Source organism: Gorilla gorilla, chromosome 6 (assembly GCF_029281585.2).
Source record: "Gorilla gorilla gorilla isolate KB3781 chromosome 6, NHGRI_mGorGor1-v2.1_pri, whole genome shotgun sequence".
NCBI lineage: Eukaryota > Metazoa > Chordata > Mammalia > Primates > Hominidae > Gorilla > Gorilla gorilla.
In genome coordinates, this window is record NC_073230.2 from 82,289,154 (window position 1) to 82,309,395 (window position 20,242).

The window sequence follows — 20,242 nt, forward strand, 5'->3', positions numbered from 1 at the left end:
GCAACAGAGCCAGACCCCATCTCAAAACAAAGATTTTCTGATTCTGAATATTCATTTTTTTCTAAAAAGCTGGAACTTCAAGAAATGTCAAATGTAGATCACATCTGAGTCATCATCTAAACTTATTTTTTTAATTTTATACTAATTTCATTATCAAAGAACTTAACATTTTTGGTTCATGATCATCTTCCCAGTACCACAGCCATAATGGATTATTTTAACGATTGATTGATTTGACTTTTTCAGTGCAAGCTGATGGTGTGTGCATTTGGTCACAATGACATTTCAGACTTAGGCCTCTTTTTTTACCACAGTTCTTTTCTCTGAAGCTTCCCTTGTACCCCATACAGAAGTATTTGCTCCAGTTGCTGGAACCCAGTACTCTACTTAAATTCCTTCATGGGTCTAGATTTATTCAAACTTGTATTAGAGCTGCTTAATTATCTGCCTTCAGGCTAGACTGTGAGCTCCTTAAGGGAAAGGGAGTTAGCAATGTGTGTGTATATCCCACTACGCTTTGGACCTAGTAGATGTGGAGTAAATGTCTGAAATAATAAACATGTGGGCCAGGCACAGTGGCTCATGCCTGTAATCCCAGCACTTTGGGAGGCCAAAGCTGGTGGATCACTTTAAGTCAGGAGTTCAATACCAGCCTGGGCAACATGGTAAAACCCTGTCTTTACTAAAAATACAAAAAAAAAAAAAAAATTATCTGAGCATGGTGGCACGCGCCTGTAATCCCAGCTACTCGGGAAGCTGAGGCAGGAGAATCTCTTGAGCCCGGGAAGCAGAGGATGCAGTGAGCTGAGATTGTGCCATTGCACTCCAGCCTATGCGACAGAGAATAAGACTGTCTCAAAAAAAAAAAAAAAAAAATGGCTAGGAGAAAATATGTGCAACAGGTAAGACAGGTAAAATGCCAATAACTTATGACCAACCAAGAAAAAGGTCTAATATTCACCCCTGAGCATGGGGAAAATTGGTACATTAATTTAAAATTAAATGCAAAATAGGATATTCAACTTCCCTTAGAAATGCTAAACAATGAGAAATCATTTTCTACCCATCATATTGAAGAAAAGGCAAAAGATTAATTGTGATATTGGCAAGTAAGTGAAGGAACAGGCACTTTCATGCATTTACTGATAGAAGTATAACTGGCTCTAACCTTTCAGGAAAGTAATTTGGTGGTATCTTTTTTTTTTTTATTTTTTTGTGATGGAGTTTCCCTTTGTTGCCTAAGCTGGAGTACAGTGGCACGTTCTTGGCTCACTGCAAACTCTGCCTCCTGGGTTCAAGCGATTCTCCTGCCTCAGCCTCCCCAAGTAGCTGGGATTACGGGGGTGTGCCACCACACCCAGATTTTTTTTTTTTTTTTTTTTTTTTTTTTTTTTGTATTTTTAGTAGAGACAAGGTTTCACCATATTGGCCAGGCTGGTCTCAAACTCTGTTTTTTTTGTTGTTGTTTTTTTTTTTTTTTTTTTGAAATGGAGTCTAGCTCTGTCACCCAGGCTGGAGTGCAATGGTGTGATATCGGCTCATTGCAACCTCCACCTCCCAGGTTCAAGCAATTCTCATGCCTCAGCCTCCCCAGTAGCTGGGATTACAGGCACTCGCCTCCATGCCCAGCTAATTTTTGTATTTTTAGTAGAGACGGGGTTTCACTGTGTTGACCAGGCTGGTCTCAAACTCCTGACCTCCTGATCCGCCTGCCTCAGCCTCCCAAAGTGCTGGGATTAAGGCATGAGCCACTGCACCTGGCCTGGTGGTATCTTAAAATTTTTAAATATGTGCACTTTTTTTTTTCTTTTTTTTTGAGGAGGAGGGTCTTGCTCTGCCGCCCAGGCTGGAGTGCAGTAGCAAGATCACTGCTCACTACAAGCCTCAACCTCCTGGGCTCAAGTGATCCTCCCACCTCAGCCTCCTGAGTACCTGGGACTACAGGCAGTCACCACCATGCCCGGCTAATTTTTTTTTTTCGTACATGCAGAGCCTTGCTATGTTGCTCAGGCTGGTCTGGAACTCCTAGCCTCAAACAATCCTACCACACCGACCTCCCAAAGCACTGAGATTACAGGCATGAACCACTGTACCTGGCCATGTGCACTATTTGATACAGCAATTGATTGCTCTTTAGGCATCTGTCTGCCAGAAATAAAATTACCTAAATTCTAAGGATATGTGTACAATGTTATTTTCTGCTTGTATTAGTAAAAACTGAAAATGGCCATCAACAGCAAATACAGGCTGAGTATCACTTCATTCCAAATGCTTGGGAAAGAAGTATTTAAAATTTCAGATATTTTTTCAGATTTTGGCATATTTTCATGCCTAATTCAAAAACTCAAAAATCGGCCGGGCGCGGTGGCTCACACCTGTAATCCCAGCACTTTGAGAGGCCGAGGCGGGTGGATCACGAGGTCAGGAGATCGAGACCATCCTGGCTAACACGGTGAAACCCCGTCTCCACTAAAAATACAAAAAATTAGCCGGCCTGGTGGCGGGTGCCTGTAGTCCCAGCTACTCCGGAGGCTGAGGCAGGAGAATGGCGTGAGCCCGGGAGGTGGAGCTTGCAGTGAGCAGAGATTGCGCCACCGCACTCCAGCCTGGGCGACAGAGCGAGACTCCGCCTCAAAAAAAAAAAAAAAAAAAAAATTCAAAAATCAAAATGCTCAGGGACCATTTCCTTTGAGCATTATGTTTCTAATTTGGGGGTTTTTCGGATTAAGGATACTCAACCTGTAGTTAAATGAATTGTAACATCTCCTTATTGTGGATTTTTCTTTTTTTTGAGATGGAGTCTCGCCCTGTTGCCCAGGTTGGAGTGCAGTGGTGCAATCTTAGCTCACTGCAACCTCCAACTCCCGAATTCAAGAGATTTTCGTGCCTCAGCCTCCTGAATAGTAGGGACTACAGGTGCGCACCACCATGCCTGGCTAATTTTTGTATTTTTAGTAAAGACAAGGTTTCCCTATTTGGGCCAGGCTAGTTTTGAACTCCTGACCTCAGGTGATCCGCCTGTCTCAGCCTCCCAAAAGTGCTGGGAGTACAGGTGTGGGCAACTGCACCCAGCCTATTGTGGAATATTAAGTATATTTTAACAAATGAGACATCTTCCCTTATGTCCTATAGCGATGTCCAAGGTAATAAGTGGAGGAGGGGTAGAGATGGAAGAGGGAATAAAACTACGGAGGAATGTATTATGGTGTGATCCCATTTTTGTCACTTTTTTGGAGGAAAAACCCTAAATATGTGTGTACAGGTGTATATACGGTTGAAAGAGCATAGAAAAATCTGTGGAAAAATACACATGTAACCTACACAAGCATATTACAACCAGCATGATTAGTTTTGAAATAAAGTTTTCAGCCAGTCACAGTGGCTCACACCTGCAATCCCAGCACTTTGGGAGGCAGAGGTAGGCAGATCACCTGAGGTCAGGAGTTCGAGACCAGCCTGGCCAACGTGGTGAAACCCCATCTCTACTGAAAATATAAAAATTAGGCCAGGCGCAGTGCCTCATGCCTATAATCCCATCCTTCTGGGATGCCAAGGCTGGTGGATCACTTGAGGACAGGAGTTCAAGACCAGCCTGGCCAACATGGTGAAACCCCATATCCACTAAAACACAAAAAATCAGCTGGATGTGGTGGCGGGCACCTGTAATCCCAGGTACTTGGGAGGCTGAGGCAGGAGAATCACTTGAACCAGGGAGGTGGAGGTTGCAGTGAGCCAAGATTGCGCCATCGCACTCCAGCCTGGGCAACAAGAGCGAAACTAGCGAAATCTGTCTCAAAAAAAAAAAAAAAATACAAAAATTAGCTGGGCATGGTGGTGGTGCCACCTGTAATCCCAGCTACTCAGGAGGCTGAGGCAGGAGAGTCGCTTGAGCCTGAAAGGCAGAGGTTGCAGTGAGTCGAGAGCATGCCACTGCACTCCAACCTGGGTGACAGAGTGAGACTCTGTCTCTAAATAAATAAATAAATAAATAAAGTTTTCAAAAGCATATGAAAATACTAATTTAATAAGCTTTTTGGAAAATTTAAAGTGAAACTGCATTTTTATACTCATTCAGATTCACTTTCAAAGATCTCTTCTGCCCTGCCCTTTAGAAATTGTAAGAGGCTTCCCTGGGTCTTGGAAGTTGAGATCTTGAACTTTTTCCCTAGCATGACCAGTGCTGTTGCCAAAATGCCGGGGGTTTGGTGTAGGTCCTGCCGCTTGCTGCACAGAAAGCCAATCAGTAGTGCCAGGGAAGAAGGCTTTAATTGGGTGCTCCAGCCAAGGAGATGGGAGATCAGTTTCAAATTCGTCTCCCTGACCAACTAAAATTAGAGGTTTATACAGGAAGGAAGAAATGTAACTACATGCAGTAAAACAGGAATTAGGGAGGGGTAAGGAAGAGGAGTTGATCAACAGGCAGCAGGTGGTCTGTTAGGCCATTATGACAGATGAGGGGTCCCGCATCTCCTTGTCCGAATGCAGTGATCTGGTAAGTTTCAGTTCCTTGATACCATCTGGGAGGCCTGATGGTTGATTTCCTGAGAAAGGAACTCAGATAAGGCAAATGTCACTTTCTCAAATTTCAAGACTGGAAAGGTCAATTTGTTTCTCTTTTTGCTTTTGCTTTTGTTTTGTTTTGAGACAGGGTCTCACTATGTTGCCCAGGCTGAAGTGCAGTGGCTGTTCACAGGCGTGATGCCACTACTCATCAGCATGGGAGTTTTGACCTGCTCAGTCTCTGACCTGAACTGGTTAACCCCTCCTTAAGCAACCTGGTGGTCCCCCACTCCCAGGAAGTGGATGCTAAACTTAGTGCAGACACCTGATTGGCATAGCGCACGACAGCCCAGAACTCCTGGGCTCAAGGGATCCTCCCACCTCAGCCTCCCAAGTAGCTGGGAATACAGGCACACTCCACCACACCAGGCTAGAAGGATCAATTTCTATGTTTATTCAAAAGAAACCATAAACATCTGCTCTATGAAAGAACTGAGTCAGTTTCAGTACCTTAGCAGGTGACACAGACTCTGTTGTGAGAACAGAAAGCCCAGGAAAGAATTGCAGATTACTGGTTTCAACCTGTCTTATACCTACCTCAGGCACTAGGAGGCACGGAGAGTTTGCAAGGAAGTGATGAGGAGATTTAAAAAGAAAAGGCAGAAGAGATGGAGAGTGGATGGAAAGCTCCCGATAAAGAGAGGCTGGCCGGGCATGGTGGCTCATGCCTATAATCCCAGCATTTTCGAAGGCTGAGGCAGGCGGATCACCCAAGGTCAGGAGTTCGAGGCCAGCCTGGCCAAAACGGTGAAATCCCTTCTCTACTAAAAATACAAAAAATTAGCTGGGAGTGGTGGTAGGTACCTGTAATCCCAGCTACTAGGGAGACTGAGGCAGGAGAATCACATGAACCCAGGAGGCACAGGTTGCAGTGAGCCAAGATCGCACCACTGCACTCCAGCCTGAGCGACAGAGTGAGACGAGAGAGAGAGAGAGAGAATAGGAATGTTTTGAGCAGAGCAGTTACTTCTTGCTGCAGTTCCTTTTCCCCAGAACAGTCAAAATGTGTTGGCCCTTACTTTTCTTCATGTCCCTCTCCTCCTAGGCTGGGATCCAGCAGCCCCAGGACTTCGTGCCACTAAAATAACTGCCGCATTTTTTTTTTTGTCCTTGAGTTTCATGGCATGGATCGCAGATTTCAGCTTTGAATCTTTGAATGTTTTGAATGTTTCAGCTTTCAAATGTTTTGCTTTTCTCCAAATAGCCTAGGCTACAGTGAACCATAGAAGGGCAAATGAGCAAGCCATCATCCCCAAACATTTCTAAATCAATCCATTTTCCATCATGACTCAGTACATGTATACATCTGTAACAGAGTGCAGTGGCGCAATCATAGCTCTCTGCAGCCTAGAACTCTTAGGTTCAATCAATCGTCCTGCCTCAGCCTCCAGAGTTGCTGGAACTACAGGCTTGTGCCACCACGCCTAGCTAATTATTTTAATTTTTTGTAGGGACAGGGTCTTGCTATGTTGCCCAAACTTAATCTACTATTTTGTTTGTTTGTTTGTTTGAGACAGAGTCTCACTCTGTTGCCCAGGCTGGAGTGCAGTGGGGCGATCTCTCCTCACTGCAATCTCCGCCTCCTGGGTTCAAGCGATTCTCCTGCCTCAGCCTCCCAAGTAGCTGAGATTACAGGCGCCCCCTGCCATGCCCGGCTAATTTTTTTTTTTTTTTTTAGTAGAGACGGGGTTTCACCACAGTGGCCACGCTGGTCTCGAACCCTTGAACCCAGGTGATCCACCCCCCTCAGCCTCCCAAAGTGCTAGGATTACAGGCGTGAGCCACTGTGCACGGCCTTAATCTACTATTTTTTGTGGCAATAATTAGATGCTTAATTCTCTAAGTAAAAATTAAATTCAATTCCAAGGTTTGCAAAGCATGCTAAGTATACCCAAACATCTTCAGAGAAACTATGCTGAGCAATTTCTTTACCGTATTTTGCCCAAACACAGTAATGAATACAGCTGAATATTCCCTGCATGTTTTGCTAATTTCATACTTTCCGTCAGTACACAGAACATGGCAACTGTGTGTCTCAAGTGTTTTTCAGACATCATCTGACTTACCGTAACTGTCTGCAAAGTAGACCTGGTATTATGCATCTTACACAGATGGAGAATTTGAAGTTAAATACAGGCCCAGGTGCACAATTACATTTCAGGGCCCAGAATTTAGGTATAAATGTTGGACTTAAAGAGTGCTGTTTTATTTTTAGAACACTAATTCAGTAAATAAAGCAGCAGACATGGGCTTATGATTCATTCACCTTATTTGTGAAAAGAAAAACCTAATAACCTCAGCTTCTTTGTCAAGTGGTTTAGCAAGTCACATAAAGAGAAAAGGAAAGCACTGGGTGCGGTGGCTCATGCCTGTAATCTCAGCACTTGGGAGGCTGAGGCAGGCATATCACTTGAGGTCAGGAGTTCGAGACCAGCCTTGCCAACATGGTGAAATGTCGTCTCTACTAAAAATACAAAAATTAGCCAGGCGTGCTGGCAGGCGCCTGTAATCCCAGCTACTTGGGAGGCTGAGGCAAGAGAATCGCTTGAACCTGAGAGGTGGAGGTTGGAGTGAGCCAAGATTTTATCACTGCACTCCAGCCTCGGTAACAAAGAAAGACTCGGTCTCAATTTAAAAAAAAAATTTAAAAATAATTTTTTTTAAAAAAAGAAAAGAAGCAGGGAAAAAATTAAATGAGATCGTAAAAGTTACTAAAAATTAGCCCAAACCTTTTAACAAAAGAAGCTTTGAGGCCAGGCAGTGGCTCAGGCCTGTAATCCCAGCAAGTTGGGAGGCCAAGGCGGGCGGATCACCTGAGGTCAGGAGTTCGAGACCAGCCTGACCAACATGGAGAAACCCTGTCTCTACCAAAAATACAAAATTAGCTGGGCATGGTGGCGCATGCCTGTAATTCCAGCTACTCGGGAGGCTGAGGCAGGAGAATTGCTTGAACCCGGGAGACGGAGGTTGCGGTGAGCTGAGATCATGCCATTGCACTCCAGCCTGGGCCACAAGAGTGAAACTCCGTCTCAAAAGGAAAAAAAAAGCTTTGAAAAGCGGGGAGGGAGAGAAATATTTCATTACTATTTATTGCAGAGAAGCTCTCCACCAGGCTGCCACATGTGGTTGCACAGGCTGAGCACTGCACAACTTCCACGGCTGCCATACAACAGCTACTCCTGAAGTGCAATGGCCCAGCTATCAAGATAGCTCTTTATGCCAATAACAGGCATTTTCTGCATTGAAATCATTTTTAAAAATAAAGATGGGGTCTCGCAATGTTTCTCAGGTTAGTCTCAACCTCCTGGGCTCGAGCGATCCTCCTGACTCAGCCTCCCAAAGTGCTGGGATTACAGGCGTGAGGACCACACCCACCCGACTGAAACACTTAATTTTTTTTAATTAAGTGTTACTTTGCATTAGAAAGAAAGAAGAACTAAAATAAATCTTATTTATAAAGGCAAACGTGGGGCCAGGTGCAGTGGCTCACGCCTGTAATTCCAGCACTTTGGGAGGCCAAGGTGGATGGATCACCTGAGGTCAGGAGTTCGAGACCAGCCTGGCTAACACGGTGATGAGGGAAGAGAGAGATCCTCTCATATTGTTTTATACTCAGTACCTGTTTTAAGAAAAAACAACAAGGAAGTAAAACCAAAGACAGGCAGCCCAGCACCATGCCCAAAACCATGCCTGGGCCTGCCTGGTCTAAACCCAGTAGTTAAAAATCAAATCATAACTTAGAAACCGATGTTATTCATAGATTCCAGACATTGTATAGAAGAACATTGTGACACTCCCTGCCCTGTTCTGTTTCTCTCTGACCACCGGTGCATGCAGCCCCATCACGTACCGCCTGCTTGCTCAAATCAATCACGACCCTTTCATTGAAATCTTTAGTGATGTGAGCCCTTAAAAGGGACAGAAATTGTGCATTCGGGGAGCTCGGATTTTAAGGCAGTAGCTTGCCAATGCTCCCAGCTGAATAAAGCCCTTCCTTCTACAACTCGGTGTCTGAGAGGTTTTGTCTGTGGCTCGTCCTGTTACAGTGAAACCCTGTCTCTACTAAAAATACAAAAATTAGCTAGGCATGGTGGAACATACACGTAATCCCAGCTACTCAGGAGGCTGAGGCAGAAGAATCGCTTGAACCCCTGAGGCGAAGGTTGCAGTGAGCCAGGATCAGGCCACTGCACTCCAGCCTGGGTGACAGAGAGAGATTCTGTCCTGAAAATAAATAAATACATAAATAATAAAGGCAAACAGAACTTTTTGTTACAATTATTCCCCCCCGCCGCCCCAATTCTAAAATGTTTTGGACAAAGACCCCAATCTTTTTTTTTTTTTTTTTGAGACGGAGTTTCGCTCTTGTTGCCCAGGCTGGAGTGCAATGGTGTGATCTCAGCTCACCGCAACCTCCGCCTCCCAGGTTCAAGCGATTCTCCTGCCTCGGCCTCCAGAGGAGCTGGGATTACAGGCATGTACCACCACGCCCGGCAAATTTTGTATTTTTAATAGAGATGGGGGTTTCTCCATGTTGGTCAGGCTGGTCTCGAACTCCTGACCTCAGGTGATCCCCCCGCCTCAGCCCCCCGATGTGCTGGGATTACAGGCGTGAGCCACCGCGCCCGGCTGACAAAGACTCCAATCTAAGTAATTAAATCAACGTGAAGAAATAGAGAAAAATTGGACTCTCTGCTTTAGGAAGTTTATACAATAAGCATGTATTGATCACCTGCTAGTTGTGAGGCTTTGCGTTAGGGGATGTATTCGTGACTTTGGCTTCTTCTAGTTAAGTAGTTCTCAAAGTGGGGATACACCATTAGGATCGCCTGCCTCCACCTCCCAAAGTGCTGGGATTACAGGCGTGAGCCACCGCGCCTGTAGCTGCACTAGACCAATCTGGTTCAACTTTTTTTTTTCTTTTTTTTTTTTTGAGACAGAATCTCGCTCTGTTGCCCAGGCTGGAGTGCAGTGGCTCAATCTCCACTCACTGCAAGCTTCGCCTCCTGGGTTCACGCCATTCTCCTGCCTCAGCCTTCTGAGTAGCTGGGACTACAGGCGCCCGCCACCAGGCCGGCTAATTTTTTGTATTTTTAGTAGAGACGGGGTTTCACCGTGTTAGCCAGGATGGTCTCGATCTCCTGACCTCGTGATCCGCCCGTCTCGGCCTCCCAAAGTGCTGGGATTACAGGCATGAGCCACCGTGCCCTGCCTGGTTCAACTTTTATGTAACAAAGTTGTTAGTTTATCAGTTGCCTGGAACCCTCAGATTATGTAACCTGAGCATGCCCAGACGAACCAAGCCTGCACCCACAGGGGGAACCTAAGTGCTAGGATCGGGGCATGGGGACTAAATTAAGAAGCAGACACAGCCCACCAGGATCCAGGATCCAATCAGATTGAGCCCTGGCATCACCCCATTGCAGCATCCAGTCAGATCACACCTCCTGGCCATCACCTGACTACAAGATCCAATCATATCATGACTCATTAGCCTAGGCTTATAAAAGCCAACCCAGCCCCCACTCTCCAAGTGGCAATGTTTTGGGAGCTGTCTGTAATCCACCAAGCGACTGAACTCATCCACTGCATAGGTAACAAGAACTTGTTACAAATGGCAAAGTCTTGGCCAGGCATGCTGGCTCACGCCTGTAATCCCAGCACTTTGGGAGGCCGAGGCAGGCAGATAACCTGAAGTCAGGAGTTCGAGACCAGCCTGGCCAAAATGGCGAAACCCCATCTCTACTATAAATACAAAAATTAGCTGGGTGTGGTGGCTCACGCCAGCAATCACAGCTACTCATGAGGCTGAGGCAGGAGAATTGGTTGAACCTGGGAGGCGGGGGTTGCAGTGAGCCGAGATCGCACCATTGCACTCCAGCCTGGGTGACAGAGCAGGACTCCGTCTCAAAAAAAAAAAAAAAAAAGAAAAATCTTAAACCTCATTCTAAACCTAATCAATCACAGACGGGGCCCAGCAATTTTTAAACTCAATAAACTGTAAATCTATAAGTCAGTAAACTCTCCAAGTGACTCTGATGCATGCTAAAGTTTCAGAACCACTATTCTAGTTTGTAGATCAATATTTTAAGGTAAGAACAGGCATTTAGACAGTTCAGAGCTGGGGGCGTAGGGAGGAACACAACAGAAATGCCGAGAGATCAAACGTACGTAAGACTTCAGCCCAGCAAGATCTGCCGCAGATTTTCTCAAACCTTGGTGGTCCTTTTGGTGAGATGGGATGTTTCAGAGGGATATGGCTATAGATGTGATGGCCCTCTTGAGAGGCTGACAGAGACTTAAAGTATCAGGCCAGGCGCGATGGCTCACGCCTGTAATCCCAGCACTTTGGGAGGCCGAGGCAGGTGGATCACGAGGTCAGGAGATCAAGACCATCCTGGCTAACATGGTAAAACCACGTCTCTACCAAAAATACAAAAATTAGCCGGGCGTGGTAGCGGGCGCCTGTAGTCCCAGCTACTCAGGAGGCTGAGGCAGGAGAATGGCGTGAACCTGGGAGGAAGAGCTTGCAGTGAGCCGAGATTGCCCCACTGCCCTCCAGCCTGGGTGACAGAGCGAGATTCCATCTCGGGAAGAAAAAAAAGTATCAGATTTGTTTTAAAATATTATGGAAGTGGGAATAGCCCAGCCAGAGGTGTTTGTTCGTTCATTTGTTTCTTTCTTTGTTTTTGAGACAGAGTTTCACTCTTGGTGCCCAGGCTAGAGTGCAATGGGGCGATCTCAGCTCAATACAACCTCCGCCTCCCAGGTTCAAATGATTCTCCTGCCTCAGCCTCCCGAGTAGCTGGGATTACAGGCATGCACCACAATGCCTGGCTAATTTTCTGTTTTCAGTAGAGACGGGGTTTCTCCATTTTAGTCAGGCTAGTCTCAAACTCCTGACCTCAGGTGATCCGCCCCCTTCACCCTCCCAAAGTGCTGAGATTACAGGCGGGAGCCACCTCGCTTGGCCTGTTATAGTGTTGTTGTTGTTTTTTTTTTTTTTTGAGACGGAGTCTTGCCCTATTGCCCAGGCTGGGGTAGTCTCGCTCTGTCACCCAGGCTGGAATGCAGTGATGTGACCTCTGCTCACTGCAACCTCTGCCTCCCGGGTTCAAGTGATTCTCCCGCCTTAGCCTCCTGAGTAGCTGGGATTACAGGCGCCTGCCACCACGCCCAGCTAATTTTTGTGTGTTTAGTAGAGACCGTGTTTTGCCCTGTTGCACAGGCTGGTCTCGAACTCCTGACCTCAAGTGATCTGCCCGCCTCAGCCTCCCAAAGTGCTACAATTGCAGGTGTGAGCCACTGCGGCTGACCAGTCCAGAGTGTATTTGAAACAGAGTTGGAAAGACAGGAATTTAAACCTTACTAGTTGTGTAAAGTTGGTATGCAGCAGGCACATTTTAGGGTATTTGCCCAGCCCACGATTCTTCCATTTCTTCTCTAGAATCTCTGTCTCTCAACACAAGGGAGAAGAAAGAGAGAGAGAGAGAGACAGACAGACACTTAATGCAACCACATAAAACGAATAACCTTTGCTAAGAAGATACAATTGTCTAAGGAGTTTAGAATATGGACAGAACAATAATCATGGATTTTCGCAGATGGCTGAACCTGTCTTCTGTGACTCCAGGAGTTGTGGGGCAGCCATGCTTCTCTACAAGGATACAGATGCCAAAAGAACCCATTCTGCACGTGGAGAAAAAGAGGACTCTGGGGTCTGTTACCTGAGTTTCCAGCTCGCTCCTGAGCCGGGTTCAGCACCTTCCTCTGTCTCGCAGCAAATCAGCCCCTGGATTCAGCGAGATATCCTGAGAGCCTACAACTAACTTTGGCTGCCCACCTGTATTCTTTTTCTTATTTGTTATTATTATTTTAATTTATTTTGAGACAGAGTCTTGCTCTGTCGCCCAGGCTGGGGTGCAATGGCGTGATCTCGGCTCACTGCAGTCTCCACCTACCCGGTTCAAGCAATTCTCCTGCCTCAGCTTCCTGAGTAGCTGGGACTACAGGGGCCCGTCACCACGCCTGGCTAATTTTTGTATTTTTAGTAGAGACAGGGTTTCACCATGTTGGCCTGGTTGGTCTCAAACTCCTGACTTCAGATGACCCGCCTGCCTTAGCCATCCAAAGTGCTGGGATTACAGGCGTGAGCCACTGCGTCCAGCCTAATTTTAGTATTTTTAGTAGAGATGGGGTTTTGCCATGTTTCCCAGGCTGGTCTCAAACTCCTGACCTCAAGCAATCCACCCACCTTGGCCTCCCAAAGTACTAGGATTACAGGTGTGAGCCACTGTGTCCAGCCCCACCTAACAAATCATAAAAGCAAGGATCAAAATGTTTCCAAGTTACTTAGCTGTATTCCACAAGAAATGTCATGAATATAGGATTACAAAAAATCCGGTATTTAGGCTGGGCGCGGTGGCTCACGCTTGTAATCCCAGCACTTTGGGAGGCCCAGGCGGGTGGATCACGAGGTCAGGAGATCGAGACCATCCTGGCTAACACAGTGAAACCCCGTCTCTACTAAAAATACAAGAAGTTAGCCGGGCGTGGTGGTGGGCGCCTGTAGTCCCAGCTACTCGGGAGGCTGAGGCAGGAGAATGGCGTGAACCTGGGAGGCGGAGCTTACAGTGAGCTGAGATCGTGCCACTGCACTCCAGCCTGGGCAACAGAGCAAGACACCGTCTCGAAAAAAACAAACCCGGCATTCAATAAGATAAAATGTACAATGTCTTGCAGCCAATCAAAGAATAGAAAGCTTGCAAAGAAGCAGGAAAACAGAACCCATCATGAGAAGAAAAGCCAGTCAATTGAAAATGACCCAGAACTGACAAATATATTCAAATTAGCAGATGGGGACATTAAAATATTTATTATAATTATATTCTTTTTATTGTTGTTGTTGTTGTTGTTGTTGTTGTTGTTGTTGTTGTTTCTGAGACAGACTCTTGCTCTGTCTCCCAGGCTGGAGTGCAGTGGCACGATCTCAGCTCCCTGCAGCCTCCACTTCTCAGATTCAAGCGATTCTCCTGCCTCAGCCTCCTAAATAGCTGGGACGGAAGGAATGTATCTTGTAAACCTATTCCCTAATATGATAGTGGGCCTTTGGGAGACAATCACTGATTCAGCAGAGAAACTTCCAGTCCTACAAGCTCCATTCATGACAAGTGCCCTAGACAGGTGTATCATTTTAATCTTTTTTTCTTTCTTTCTTTTTTGAGAGCAGGTCTCACTCTGTCACCCAGGCTGAGTACAGTGGCATAATCATGGCTCACTGCAGCCTCAGCCTCCCAGGTTCAAGTGATCCTCCCACCTCGGCCTCCTCAGTAGCTGGGACTACAGGTATGCACAAACACGCCCAGCTAATTTTTTTAAATTTTTTTGTAGAAACAAGGTCTCACTGTGTTGCCTAGGCTGGTCTCAAACTCCTGGGTATCTCAAAGTGCTGGGATTACAAGCATGAGCCACCATGCCTGGCCCATTTTAATCTTTTATACCAAATTTTTACTGGACATTTTCTACGTTTTGTTTTTTGTTTTGTTTCTTTTGTTTTGGTTTGGTTTGGTTTTTGTTTTTTGAGACAGTTTTGCTCTTATTGCCCAGGCTGGTGTGCAATGGTGTGATCTCAGCTCACTGCAACCTCCGCCTCTCCAGTCCAAGTGATTCTCCTGCCTCAGCCTCCTGAGTAGCTGAGACTAGAGGCGTGCACCACCACACCTGGCTAATTTTGTATTTTTAGTAGAGACGGGGTTTCACCATGTTGGTCAGGCTGGTCTCAAATTCCTGACCTCAAGTGATCCACCCACCTTGCCTCCCAAAGTGCTGGGATTACAGGCGTGAGCCACCATGCCTGGACAACATTTTCTATGTTTAGATATGTTTAAATACACAAATATTTACCATCGTGTACAATTGCCTCCAGTATTCAGTACAGTAACATGCTGTACAGGTTTGTAGCCTAGGAGCAGGAGGCTGTACTAAGCAGCCTGGGTGTGTAGTGTGCCATATATATGATCTAGGTTTGTGTAAGTGCACCCTGTGATGTTTGCACAATGATGAAATCACCTAACGACCCATTTCTCAGAACATAATCCCGTTGTTAAGTGATGCATGACCCTACTCAATGTGCTGAATACCTCACTCCAAACCATTTCAGAAAATTCAGGTATTATCAACCCTCATTGCACTGCCTTCCATTAGAAACATGGGAAGTTGTTTTGGAAAAGATGTACCTGCCCCTCAACCAGGCCCAGGCGCCTGCTGAGCCTAAGACAGAAGTTGCTACCCCTACCCCAGGTGAAAGTACAGCAGGACACTCTTTCCAAGTTTATCATGAGAAACTAAGCAAACCACCATCCGATACCCAACCCAGGCCCGTGTTCTACATAGAAGACAGATAGGAATATTCACTCAGATTGATAAGAAAAGCATCCTGCACATCTCAGGATGGTCAAACCTCCACGATTGCTATGACTCTTGAATGACACCTTCCCCTGGAGAAACAGACAAGAGGAAATGGATTGAAATTGATGATAGGCCGGGCATGGTGGCTCACGCCTGTAATCCCAGCACTTTGGGAGGCAGAGGCAGGAGGAGGATCACTTGAGGTCAGGAGTTCAAGATCACCCTGGCCAACATTGCAAAACCCCATCTCTACTAAAAATACAAAAATTAGCCTGGCGTGGTGGCGCGTGCCTATAATCCCAGCTACTGAGGAGGCTGAGGCAGGAGAACCAATTGAACCCAGGAGGTGGAGGTTGCAGTGAGCCCAGATGGAGTCACTGCACTCCAGCTTGGATGACAGAGTGAGACTGTCTCCAAAAAAAAAAAGAAAAGAAAAGTTGATCATAAAAAGGAACACAATTCTCTTGGTTTTCCTTTAGAAATAACTCAATGCCTTTCAATTAATTTATAGAATCCATCTATTTATGACAAAATAGAGGAGGCTCTCTCTCAAGGATGTGCTTCGGTTTCTGTGCAGAAAGGAAAGAGACCAAATCCCTCATTAATGTTTTCACATTTTGTTCTGTGGCAATGATGAGACGATGAGATTGAGAGGCTGTCGGGACTCAAATCAGAAAAACATGAACTAATTCTAGGGCATGTTATTCCATCTAATTTCCATTTGTACCTGAACAAACACGGAACATTTTATCAGCCTGAGAGAGTGAAACCATCAGAGGAAGTTTCCAGAATCAGAGAGAGAAGTGAGTGGCTGCCCAAATCTAAGGGTGGCCTTGGAAGGGCCCTCCTAGGCTGGGGGCTTCTCCTCCCACCGTCCACAAGGACCTCATGACAGCTGGGGCAGCGAGCTGGCTGGCCACCGGCGAGGCTGGAATAGGCATGTTGTACCAACAGCTCTGTGCGTGGACTTCTTGGGTGCCCCCTAAAGCTCAGTCAAAGGACTCTCCCCTCAGCATTGCCTAGCATGACAGTTCAGTGCAAATCTGCCATGCAAGTTTGACTTGTATGTGTTTTGAAGGTTTTTTGTTTGTTTGTTTTTTGTTTCTTTTTGAGATGGAATCTTGCTCTGTCACCCAGGCTGGAGTGCAGCAGCACGATCATGGCTCACTGAAGCCTCAACCTCCCAAACACAAGTGACCCTCCCACTGCATCCTCCCTAGTAGCTTGGACCACAAGAAAGTGCCACCATGCCTGGCTTATTATTTCTTTCTTTTAGGAGATGGGGTCTCACTATGTTGCCCAGTATGGTCTCAAATTCCTGAGCTCAAGTAATCCTTCCTCTTTGGCCTTCCACTGAGATTACAGATGTGAGCCACTGCACCAGGCTGAGAATTCTGCCTTGCAGAAGAGTACTCCAGGCAGGTGTGATGGAAGTTCAGCCCTGTCTGCTACAATGGGACCTCCCCTGCCTACCTCCTGGCGCCCATTTCCCCTTTTTTTTCTTTCTTTTTTTTTTTTTGAGGCAGAGTCTCCCTCTGTTTCCCAGGCTGGAGTGCAGTTGTGTGATCTTGGCTCACTGCAACCTCCGCCTCCCAGGTTCAAGCAATTATTCCTGCCTCAGCCTCCCAAGTAGTTGGGATTACAGGCACCTGCCATCACCCCCAGCTAATTTTTGTATTCTTAGTAGAGATGGGGTTTCACCATGTTGGCCAAGCTGGTCTCAAACTCCTGACCTCAGATGATCTGCCTGCCTCAGCCTCCCAAAGTGCTGGGATTACAGGCGTAAGCCACCGCGCCTGGCCCAGGCACCCACTTTCTTTGGGGTTTGTTTTCCAACCCTCTCCTCCTGCTCCAGCTGCTGGTGAGAGTCTGGCTGAAAATGCATGACCCTCAGTGCACAACATCCAGGCCTCTGTCCTCTGAGGCTTCCGTCCTCAGCTGTGTGTGCCCCTGCCTCGTGGGGCCTGCTCCAATGCTAGGGAGTGGCCCAGCTCTGGCACTGCCATGCCTGCAGACTCCTGGGGGCCAGCCTCGGGTCTGCTTCTGGCTTCTCTCCCCAGCTGCAGGCCCATGTCACGGAGTCCCTCCTGTGGTGCCTCAAAGCCAAGCTTGCAAGAATAGGGTACGTGTGCAATGGCACAGGCACAAGTCACTTCAACCATCAGAATCAGGTGCAAGCATGGAAAGTTATAAGGCCGTTGATTTCCACAGCCCAGGATTGAAACTTCTTTCTTATTTATTTGTTTTTGAGAGGAAGTCTCACTCTGTTGCCCAGGCTGAAGTGCAGTGACACGATCTCGGCTCACAGCAACCTGCACCTCCTGGGTTCAAGCGACTCTCCTGCCTCAGCCTCCTGAGTAGCTGGGATTACAGGTGCCCACCACCACGCCCAGCTAATTTTTGTATTTTTAGTAGAGACGGGGTTTCACCATGTTGGCCAGGCTGGTCTCAAACTCCCGACCTCAGGTGATCCACCTGCCTCGGATTCCCAAAGCGCTGGGATTACAGACGCGAGCCATCACACCTGGCCTGAATCTTCTCTTTTAAAATATCCAGGTATATCTCTTTAGTGAAACAAAAGCAATAACCAAAACCAAGTCTTCCATGTAAGAAGGGAAGAATGAGAGATGCCAGCCCCTGGCAGAGACGTGGACTGTTTGCACTGGTTTTAATTTAACAACCTCAGAGCACACGTGATTTATCAGAATGCTGGGGGCTGGCCAGGTGCCGTGGCTGATACCTGTAATCCCAACACTTTGGGAGGCCCAGGTGGGAGGATCATTTGAGGCCAGGAGTTCAAGGCCAGCCTGGGTTAACAAAACAAGACCCTATGTCTACAAAAAAAATATAAAATAAAACATAAATTAGCCAGAGGTAGTGGCGTGCACCTGTTGTCCCAGCTTCTTGGAAGGCTGGAGGCAGGAGGATTGCTTGAGCTCAGGAGTTGGAGGTTGCAGTTAACCATGATTGTGCCACGGCACTCCAGCCTGGGTGATAGAGTGAGACCTTGTCTTTAAAAAATAGACGGGCACAGTGGCTCACGCCTGTAGTGCCAGCACTTTGGGAGGCCAAGGCGGGTGGATCACCAGCTCAGGAGATCGAGACCATCCTGGCTAACACAGTGAAACCCCATCTCTACTAAAAATACAAAAAATTAGCCGGGCGTCGTGGTAGGTGCCTGTAGTCCCAGCTACTCAGGAGGCTGAGGCAGGAGAATAGTGTGAACCCGGGAGGCCAGAGCTTGCAGTGATCCGAGATTGCGCCACCGCACTCCAGCCCGGGTGACAGAGTGAGACTCCAACTCAAAAAAAAAAAATTTTTAAAGATAATTTGTGCTGGGTTATGATGTCTGTCATGTCGCCTCACGTGCCATTGGCCATTGGCAAGTCAAAAAGCCATCCCTTACACCAATGGGATGAGAAGAAAGTACACCACATTCTAGGGGAGGCAGCAGGGATGGCACAAGTGATTAGTCCAGAGAGGGGCAGTGAATGTTTGGGACAAATTATCTAAACTACACTACTGCAGGCCGGGCACAGTGGCTCACACCTGTAATCCCAGCCCTTTGGGAGGCCGAGGCAGGAGGCTCACCTGAGGTCAGGAGTTCAAGATCAGCCTGGCCAACATGGCAAAACCTCGTCTCTACTACAAATACAAAAATTAGCTGGGTGTGGTGGTGAGTGCCTATAAACCCAGCTACCCGGGAGGCTGAGGCAGGAGAATTGCTGCAACCTGGGAGGGAAAGGCTGCAATCAGCCAAGATTGCACCACTCCACTCCAGCTTGGGCAACAGAGCGAGACTCCATCTCAAAAAATAAATAAATAAATAGCCAGGTATGGTGGTGCACCCCTGTAATCCCAGCTACTCAGGAGGCTGAGGCAAGAAAATCACTTGAATCAGGAGGCGGAGGTTGCAATGAGGTGAGATCACACCACTGCACTCCGGCCTGGGTGACAGAGTGAGACCCTGTCTCAAAAAAATAAAAATAAAAATAAAAATAAGCTACACTACTGCAGATCCCGGGGAGCCTTAGACATCTGAAAGGGGGGCCCTTGTCTGCTGACATCACATCACAGACAAAAATATCAAAGATACAAAAATAATTTGAATCTGCTGGAAGAAAGCTGTGATATAGATATTATGACTCATTCCAAAATGTTCTCGTGGCAGATTAGTATACCTTAAAAGGATAAATCAATCCTGCTCGAACTCAGAAAACCATTTAGGGCCTTTCAAAACCAAAGGAGGTGCCAAGGCATTTTGAAAGAGACCATTAGTGAGAGACATGGCAAGTTACCTCTGAATTATTAAAAAAGCAAATGATTTTATAAATGAGCCCATTACAAAGTATTCATGAGATATTAGAGCTCTGAGAACTGGCTGAATAGGAGGGAATGGAGGATAATTAGGGCAGTTAGAAATCTGTTATTTTGGGAGTTTGCCAAAGGAAGTAATTCCTACATTTGTTCTTGGGCAGATAGTTATGATGGCTTTGCAGAGGGCCTGAGTGACAAATCTGGCACTGAAAGAAAAAAAAAGTGGTGATGACACCGTCCCTGACTCAGGGACTCACATCTGGGTTGGGGATGTGAAGCAAATGTTTACAGCAGTAAACCGCAATACCATGTGCTATGGTAATACTAGAAATATGGGCCAGGTGCAGTGGCTCATGCCTGGAATCTCAGCTCTTTTGGGAGGCCAAGACCAGCCTGGGCAACATAACAAGGCCCCCATCTCTACAAAAGCCTACAAAAGTTAGCTGGGTGTGGTGGTGTTCACCTGCAGTCCCAGTTACTCAGGAGGCTGAGGTGGGAGGATTGCTTGAGCCCAGGAATTGGAGGCTTCAGTGAGCTATGATTGCGCCACTGCACTCCAGCCTGGGTGACAGAGTGACACCCTTTCTCTATTAAAAAAAAAAAAAAAAGGCCAGGCATGGTGGCTCATGCCTGTAACACCTATAATCCCAGCACTTTGGGAGGCCAAGGCAGGCGGATCAAGAGGTCGGGAGATCGAGACCATCCTGGCCAACATGGTGAAACCCTGTCTCTACTAAAAATACAAAAAATTAGCCGGGCATAGTGGTATGCACCTATAATCTCAGCTACTCGAGAGGCTGAGGCACGATAATCGCTTGAACCTGGGAGGAGGAGGTGGCAGTGAGCTGAGATCGTGCCATTGCACTCCAGCGTGGGCAACAAGAGCGAAACATCATCTCGAAAAATAAAGAAGTCCGGGCGTGATGGCTCACACCTGTAATCCCAGCACTTTGGGAGG